Raw genomic sequence first — 9,465 nt, 5'->3', positions numbered from 1 at the left:
TCTACACAGAGATGCTGCATAGAGTTGCTGTTAAAGTGCACATTTGCAAATAAAAGCAGCCTAAATTTAACTGTGACTCAATTACACTGAATCTAACCAATTTTTGTTCTGTGTTTCAATTTAACACTTATTTACATTCTTAGACTTGGCGCTGCTGGAAGAGAAGGGAGGGGGAAGCAGGCATTTTCATCCTCAGAATTGCTATAAAAAAATGGTGATTAGGAAAACACAGCTATAGTCAGCTTGAAGCTGGGTAGCTCATTTGAACCCACTATAAAAGAAAAGATTGTTTTCTCATCGTATTAAAACTCAGTTAGCAACGGCTGTGTAGGCGGCAGGAGATCAGAAATGAACATCCAACTTGGAGTTTGTACAACTGGGGTCAGGTCCAAAGCAAACTGCCTGATTAGTGAAACAATTTGTATTTTACAATGACAGCAAATAGGTAAATCTTGTGAGCATCAGGAAATCCTGGAGGATTTTGAATGGGAGCACTGGCTGGTTTGCAAGTTGCACTTTGATTAGAAGGCGTCATTGCCGCTACTTTTTTGCACTCGTTGCAGGGACATAAACAAGAGGGACTCGATTTGCTAAGGGTATTTATTTCTCTGTCTCTGTCTCTCTCACTTGTTTTTACAATCTACATGTAATGACTAATTGGCTGTGTTTTCCCAGCTATTTTATGTTTCTCTTGCCCTCGTTACAAGTTGTACTAAGCCAGTATATCCGTGGGGACCTATAGACATCCAACATTGCCAAATGATACGCAGCATTCCCCTTTCTCTCTAAGTGTAAAACATTTACAAGTAAATTTACAAATGCATTAAGAACATTTCCCCCGTTGGCTGTTAGTGTTTATTTCTTCCCCTTCTCCTCCTGGGAGTGGACACCTTTCAGCCCCTCACCTTTCACACACTGCTCTCCTGTTATTCGTCTCCATCCCTCCCTGTCGCCCCATTCCCTCCTCCTCCTCCTTCTCCTTTTCCAGTTCAGCAGCGCAGATTTCTGTTTGTGCCAGTGGGGCGGCCTGGCGAGACCGCAATTGCTCTACCCCACAGATTGACGAGCCCTCAGATGCCGATTTACTGTACATGGCAGCCACGCTGGAGCCGAGGCACATCTGGAGTGGAGTAAGCTTACTCAGAAACAGGGGCCAGCTCCAGCCGGAGCCAGCAGAGCTGAGCACGGCGCTGAAAGGCAGCCCTCCTGCCTCCCCTTCCCTCCTCCCTGGGTACATTTCCTAATGTAAACAGAGGCCAGGGGGGAAGGACACAGTAACTCTTTGCTGCATGTTTGTCATTTCATGTTCTTTATCTGCTTGAGGTCAAACTGGAGCTCTGGAAAAACAGAAGCTTTGCTTTTATTCTAAATAGCTAAAAGCCAGCGCTGCTGAAGGGGGGGAAAAAGAGAAAGAGTTTGCTTTTGTGTTTATTTGTTCCACTTTATGGTAATTTGGGGGATAATTTCATTATCTACAGCCAAATTGAAAACAAGCTGTTGTCTATGGTAATGATACCAGCGTATTATTTTATATACAGTAGGCGTGGAGCTCTTTAAACCACAAATGGACTGGATTTCTGCTTACAGCTGTACCGCTTTAAGTTTTTGTTGTAGTCGCAAAGTGAGACTTTCCTTTTATTATCTGGAAACGAAAAAGATTAGGGATGGCTGCTTTGTTTTACAAAATGGCGAATACCTTTCACGGCCCAGAGCCAGCCTGCTGTCCTGCAAATGCATTGTGGCTGTGTCGCTGAAAGAAAAAGCATGGTCCTTTTGGGGCAGATATGCTGATTTTATAGCCCAGTTCACTGGATTGCTGAATTTGAGTCTCTGTAAAGAAGTGGGAGAGATTTTTGAGGCATTTACTGACTGTCAGTAATGTGGACGAGTACTCAGCGATTCTTTACAAGCTTTATATAGCTTTTATTTCTTCTTTCTAAAAGCAAAATGACAAAGTTTATAGTTTAGTTGTTCAAATTACATTAACATTATGAACATGCAATCCAAAATGGCTTTTCCCTCTCAGTACTCCTTGTAACTAAATAGATTTTGCAGTGAATAAAGGAGAGAAAACAAATCTCAAATCTCAGACAACACTGCTTCTGGTAACATACTGATGCATTGATATGTTGATTTAGTTGTCTTTAAAGTCTGTAGTGAAATTCACATTCAGATGAAAGTGGTGGTTTACCCAGTATGGAGACTGTTGATCAGTCTTGCTCAGTAATTCCATGAATAAACCACTGTGGGTGAGCCCCCAAAGCATTTTTCTTTACAGTATTAGAAAATCTTTGATCACTGTATGACTTTCTAGGATGTTGGTTCATCGTCTCCCCTCAGCTCACAAGTTTGATGGATTAAGTTGTGACCTTCCAGATGAGTAGGTTGCTCCCATGCCTCTTGATGGAGACTGGTATATTTATCACTTAGGAAGAATTTGGCCTGAGCTGCAAGTGTAGCTGGGCAGCAGCTCTTGTAGCATGGTAGTGCAAGCTTTCTGCAGTGCATCCGCCCATGGACCTCTTATGATTGCTGTTGTATGTTCTGTATTGATATGCTATAATACTTATTCAAGAGATAATATAGGTTGCATACTTCTGTATTAACTGTTTTTAATGAATACTGGTTTAGTTGTTTTCTTCAGAAACATTTTTCTCTCATTTTCCTGGCAATTCAGATCTCAGTGGGAAACGGCCAACATTCCTAATGAGCCACCATGGCCACGTCTCAGCCTTCTCACCCAGGGAAGCACTGGGTATCACCTTCCTATGGCTGTTTAAAAACCACCTGAGGAGAAATTCAGTAAGGAGAGGACTGATTGATTGCATGGCAGAGGCTGTTGGTCAGCTTGGAAAGACTGAGCATCTCCAAGGTCTGTAATAACCCTTCTGTGCCTGAAACCTGAAGCAGCATCATGGGTCCTCAGACAAATCCAGGGCTGGTACACAGTTTTGCATTATCTACGTGATTACTGAGGTAGATAAAATGGCTTGTTTGGGGTGAAATGATTGATTTTGGGAAAAAAAAAGTGCAGAAAACCTGATGGAACCAGTCTAAAAAGTAAAGTTGTTCAGCAAACTTCAGAGAGACCTTGGCAGCTGACTGAAATCTAAACTTTCTGCAGGGGCGGTTGGATTTTGGCTAAGTTATTCTGGAAGCCTGCAGGGCTCTGGAGGAGCCCTGACTGGCTGGCAGATCATTGCTCAACCCTCTGACAGCCAGGATAGGGGATTGATGGCCTGTCATTGCAGGATGGCCCACCAAGTAGTCTACCCTTGAACTAGAGTCCTCAGTGCTTCCACGTTTCAAAACTGGGACAACACTTGTTTTGAAACTTTGTTGATATGTTTTGATATGCATTGGACATATTTTTTTATTTCAATGAGTTACCAAATCCTGACCCCAAAAATGTTCCATAGGAGTTTCTTGAATAGCTCTGTTACAGTCTAAGTTTAATGACCCTGAGGGGAGAAACAAAACAAACAAAAAAAAGGTTTCTCATAAATAAAATGGAAAAAAACCCCAGAATCCAGTGAATGAGTCCTGCTTCAGCAGGGTTTCTCTCACCCTGCTTACTGGGCAGCCCTGCTTGGCATTCCACTTGGTGTCCTTGGATCTCCAATAGACTGGTCTGGGCTCAGTTACACAGTTGTCTTAACTTTAAATGTGACATCCTGATACTATGTGTTTAACTTTTTGTTTGTTTGTTTTCATTTTCCTTTCCATTTAGCACATATTTGAAATTGATTCAGCTCCTTGTCTTCTTGCAGTAATGACAAAAGTCCCTTAAGTCTCGAAATAAAATCTTCTTGGGAGATGACTATGCATCCTACTTGTTATGCTATTATGATTATATCAATAGTATGTTCTCCAACTTAAGCAGTGTGCAGGTGCAAAACTCTCATTCAGCAGTACATAACTCTTTCATCTCTCATTTCTTGCCAGTAGATTTCCTGCACATATGAATGTTTCTTGTGAAATTTCTGAAGAATAGCTGCTGGGGTTTTGCCAGTTGTAAGAAAACAAATACACAAACAATCCTCCTTCCAAAATTCAGCAGCTCCCCCCTTCCCCAATCCTCTCCTTTAGAAACTACTACTACAGAGTAGATGTTCTGCATCTAACAGAAAAAGACCGTTTGTGAAAAAATATGTAGTACTGTGGATTAATGTAGCAAAGGTAAAAGTAAAAAATTTACTGGAGCTGAGCGGTGCCAATAATGTCATCAGAGCCTGACTGTCTGTTAGTATGTGCCTTTGGCTCACGTGGGTGCCTCGATTTAAATATGTACACACGCCTATCCTTACTCAGTCACTCACTCTGACGTTTCTTTTGAATCCTATCCCATTATATTAGGTTGAAAAGAGGTTGGCTATGGCAAAGAATAAAATTTCAAAGAAGCCTTAACTCAGTGTTTGTTTTTTTTTAAGTCAATGCAACTTTAGGACCTATGTGCATGCTGAAGCAGAACTGAAACCTATAGAATGTGCATTCTCAAACTGTGGTTATTCCAGTAGGCTCTGTGCTCTGTGACCATCACCAAGAAACAAAGACCAAAGAGCACTTTGGGAGTCGGAGGAGATTTAAGGGTTTGAAAAGTGTATCAGTAGGTGTTAGTCTGCAAAAACATATGTGTATGGGAAAAGGGCAGTTAAACTAACCCAGCTATTAATACTGTACTTTAAAGGGCAATAGTTCTCTTTAACATCTAAATAAACTGAGAAATCTGCCTAGAAGTAAAAAAGGAATTTCCAGTTTCAAGTGTGTTATTTCCTCTCAATGTGATTATTTACAGTATATCTGTTCCATGTTTTTTTTTTTTCAGAATACATTATTGACATTTGAATGGTATTTCAGCAGAAGATTGTGACAGATGTGAAACAGTCAAACACCAGCATCTGCAGTATTTTTGACCCCAGGATAAACTGTTGTACTTTAAAAAAATTATCCTGTTGTACTTCCTTTGCTTGCTTTCAGTGTTTTGTTTTGCTAAAGCAATAAAAGATTCATTCAGCTGGAGCCTGCCATTTGTTATTGGCATTTCTCAGAAGAATAAGAACAGTCATCAATTATATATTTTTCCAACAAAAACATATACTCAGTATATAAATGTTCAGATTATAATTTCACCCCAAATATATATGTATCCTAAAAATAAACCACAATAAATGTTAGACTAAGCAAAAATGAAGAACAGCAAAAGAATGAAGTAGAGGAAAAAAGGGGGGGGGGGAGTGGAGAGAAAAGCCACAAGAATAAAATGCAGCATTAAGTAATATAGCGGATGTCAAAAAAGGAGCTTAAAGGTGAGTTTAAGAAAGAGGGAAAGGAAACTATGCTCAAAATAGTTGGAAAAGCACAATTTGTTGTTACCAGACAGGTGAAATTCTGATCAGTCACTGCATTTAAGTCAGGTGTCTTGAAACTCAACAAATGAAACCCCCTGGGGTTTGAAGTGCAAAAGGTTAAAGAAAGAATCCAGTGATTTCAGTGATCATCAAATGTTGATTCAATAATTGTGTCAGGCCAGAAATTTTCCTCTATAAATTCTAAATTGAATTATACAAATAAAAATTCAATTTTCTAAAGAATTCTCTCTTTCTCAGGTTTTTCTGAGGGAAGAAATGAGACTTGGAACCTCTGATTTTGCAAGGGAGAATCTAGCTCAGGATGAGGTTTGTGTTTTGAACCTGCATTTTGCCTAGGGCTTCAAGCTGGACCCATCTTTAATATTGTTGTACACCAACTAAAAAAAGTACAGCTCTTATTAATTGCAAAGGATTGTATGTGTGCAGCAATGGGTAAAACTGTGCTTGCTATTTTTCATTAGTTTTTTAAAGCAAAGCCCAGTTGTAATATGAGTATGCTCCTCATTAGTAACAATACTACTATATTACTTTTCCAACAAAACTTGCAAAATATTACATTACTTTTTGGTCCACTGAACTACTGAACTGCCAGTTTCTAACAGAAAAGAGCTGTAACTAAATCACTAGTAAAAGGGGCAGGAAATTAGATAAAAGGGTAGCACTGGTTTTACATGCCTAAATGAAAAGGTGTTAGTTTTAAATATATATAGCCTTTCAATATATTTTCCAAATCTTCAAAAGTCCCAGACTTTCATTATTGAAATGTTGCACTAAATGAACTGACAGTGCTGCACCACTCTTACATGTTGCAATCTTAGCGCAACGTGTATTTTCTATATCATGAAAATTCCTTATATCCTGATAGGCACCATTGTGCCTTTGGAAAATAAAAACTTTAGGGCTTGCATGATTGCAGCATGATAAATGGATAGACAAAGATTTATTTTCTGATAACTATGTAGCAAGACATTTTTTGGAGGAAGCTAGCATTGTAACCAGATCAATATTCTTGCTAATTCTTCCTGGTAAATTATGGTAGGAACAGCTTCTGAAATCCATATAGCGAACTTTGTAGAGAGAAGATCTTTTTGAACCTTCACTTTTGGTAGAGAGGAGTTGTAAGAGCACAAGACTATGAAAAGCTAGATGGGAATCATCCCACCTAACTTGAGCCACCTGTGTTAAGTGTATTTTAGGTTTCCTTTACAATTAGTGGAGATTGAGAGAGCTTTAGAAGATGAGCCATATTTTGATTTGTTGAATTGTCAGCTGCTGGAGTGTCTCTCCCCATTGACTGTAAAGGGCATTTAGGGGTCTTACAGCCCATGGGTAACTGTCTCAGTGCCCATATTTAAGTGAGATGAAACTGGGTCTTCCAGTATACACTATAAATGTAGGATGTGGAATTACAGAGTTATGTAACAAATGGAGTTCTTACCCCTCTCTAGGAAACTCCAAGTTAAACTTCTCTAGGTTAACACCAAGTCAAAATCTACTGCTAGGAAGGGAGGAGAAAGAGGAAAGAGAATGCATCCTGGGTGAAGAAATAAAACATTTTCTCAGCTGCTTACTCAATAATATTGTGCTTCAGGCTCAGGATGTTGCTTCATTGTCAAATGGCTGATCTTTCCTTGTCATGCTTTCCTATTGTTCTCCATTCCTTAAATAAGCCTGGCTTTCAGCTGCATTTTTCATCCCTTTAATTCATTTTCAAACCCCCTAAAAAAATAGAGATTAGTTTAGCAGATCAGGAATAATGAGAAAAAAGTTACATAATGGACCTATTTAAATTACACAGTTGCTACTTGCCTTTGCATAGTAATAAAGATGCAGTTAATAGCTTCCTCTTTATTTAGCTGCTTAATTCTGCTCTCCTTTAATTGTTGTGAAGTTTCAGAACATGAGCAGTCCTCTTGCAGGCAGATGAATGTGTTGATCTATTAGACCTTTTATGCTCTATGATTTAGATGAAGTATTACTATTATAATTATTTACAGACATTAATGGCTCTTCTTAGGGCTTCACTCAGCAGCCCATATCACAGCAGCTCTTAGGTAGAGCTCCATTGATGTCATTGATGATTGTTCTATGCAAAAGGTACAAGAACAGCATAGTGCTAGTTATTATACAGTCAGTGTTTGTCAACAGTTTCCAGACCACTATACTTGCAGTTAAATCAGAAAGTAGGGGATTACAATTAACATCTGAGGTTCATTTTATTACTTTTTTTTTTATTCGTATTCATACCATATATGCTGTTATGACATTATATACTGCAGAATATTGCCATAAACTTATTCCTTGACCTGGAGTTTTGTATCATTACAGGGTCTAGCAGTAGGAGATGTTCAAGTAGTTGTAGACATCCTATAGTGTTCTTTGGCCAAAGAACAGTCCAGTGCAACAGTTACACAGATGGAAGTGTTGGAGCAGATTATTCTATCATCTTAATATTTATGTAAATATTACAATTTAGAGTGAACAAAGCACCAATTTTTTTAATTTTTATGTCACACATATTTTTAATTAAATCTGGCAGTTAATATATTATTACACATTCAGGAAAACTCTCCCAGGCTCAGGTTTTCTCCCTTTGCTCAGACCTTGTAATCAATAAATTTCTGTGGAGCAAAAGCTTTATCTAAGTTTCACCAGTTAGTTTCCCTTCAATCCAACAATCAGTACCACCTTTTTTACTAAGTGTACTTGCTACATCTGATGTTCAGTGGTAGTAATTATAATCTCTCTTCTGCTTCTTGCTATGATGGAGCGGCTCCTGCCATTAAATGATTTTCATTTAAGATGTTCTGTTTTGGTCAAGCATATTTGCTGTGTTTGCCCTCCTGTCTTTAGGGTGGCAAAGAAAAACAGCCTGAGGTTACTTAATTGAGCTCCTATACAGAAACTATAGCAGAAGAACTTATGTTATTAATTACTTATATATTCATTAGCAGGATTCCTTGCAGTGAAATTGCTTAGAGCATTTATGCACATTGCAAAACATACACACTGGGGTATGTGCTAGACTTATCTCTGAGACCTGCTACACCTATTGAATAGCTGTCAGACCACCTGGGATGGACTGTGGTATCCCACCAAGACTGTGTTGTGCCTCTTTGCCCAGGGAATTTGGACTCTGGCTGGTAGAAATTCAGAAATCCTGTATTTTAATGCCCAAAGCTGTAGTCTGCTCTTCAGAGTATCAGCCACTGGGCACCAGCAAATGAACTTACTCACCCAATCCGGTTATCTCATACTCTGTGTGTTTATTTGAATTTGCAAGGTGCTTCCTGAAAAAAGGCTTTTATGAGGGTTCTGTATGTGTTGAAATGTTAAGAGGCCTTGCAGTGGTCCTCTTAGAGGGCCATAATTCGCTTAGAAAGCTCAGAAGAGTGCACCCAACTACTTGAATATTTGTGAGTGGACTCTTCAACTATAAAACATGAGTTCCAAGTTAATGAAATATTTAGGGGAGCATTTATGAACAATATGCATGTGTTCTTCCATCTTCAATGGTTTAGAGTAGCATTTCAGACTAGCATAATAAATAATCCACAGTCACTGAATATGGGTTGTCACTGTGGACAGTTTACTTGGGTTTCTCAGCATTTGGAAATGGTATTTCTCACCTCCTCCACACAAGTCTTTTCACTACCCTGCCAACTTCTTAAAGGGAAAAATAACTTCATTCTGGTTTGAGGTGTTTCAAAAGTTATGTGAGGAGAAGCTTAGCTTTTTTCAGGAGCATTAGCTCAGGTATGCACCTCACTTCTAAATAAGCTACATTTCAGGAAGCATTTATCTACAGTGGGAATGCTCAGAAACATTCACTTTTGAAAATGCTGTTGCACCAGTAGGTCTCAAAAGCTATGTCTGTGTGAAGAGCTTAATCTTTGGCAAAGTCTAAAAACCTGTTGCCATGCTTGGAGCGGAATGTATTTTAGCATCTAAAAGAAGTTATGTGTCTAGCTGTCTTAGTTTTCTGAAGTCCTTCTACAGCCAGCTGTGTACAAGTGAGAGATCCTTCCACTGAAGATGCCTGTGGAGATGTCTGTCTCTGCTGATTGTAGAAGAAGCACCTGTAATCTAAGCATCT

General features: G+C 39.0%; 1 long non-coding RNA gene across 1 annotated transcript; it reads left to right on the top strand.

The window, feature by feature from the left end:
- The first annotated feature begins 969 nt into the window (after window positions 1–969).
- LOC115947091 (uncharacterized) lies at window positions 970–5,009 on the top strand. Its single transcript, XR_004081049.2, has 3 exons — window positions 970–1,130; window positions 2,678–2,872; window positions 4,826–5,009. It is a non-coding gene; the product is annotated as an uncharacterized lncRNA (long non-coding RNA).
- The last annotated feature ends 4,456 nt before the right edge of the window (window positions 5,010–9,465 follow it).

This window comes from Melopsittacus undulatus, chromosome 1 (assembly GCF_012275295.1).
Source record: "Melopsittacus undulatus isolate bMelUnd1 chromosome 1, bMelUnd1.mat.Z, whole genome shotgun sequence".
Taxonomy (NCBI): Eukaryota; Metazoa; Chordata; class Aves; order Psittaciformes; family Psittaculidae; genus Melopsittacus; species Melopsittacus undulatus.
Note: the sequence above shows the minus strand (reverse complement) of the source record. Positions and strands in the feature narration are given on the sequence as shown.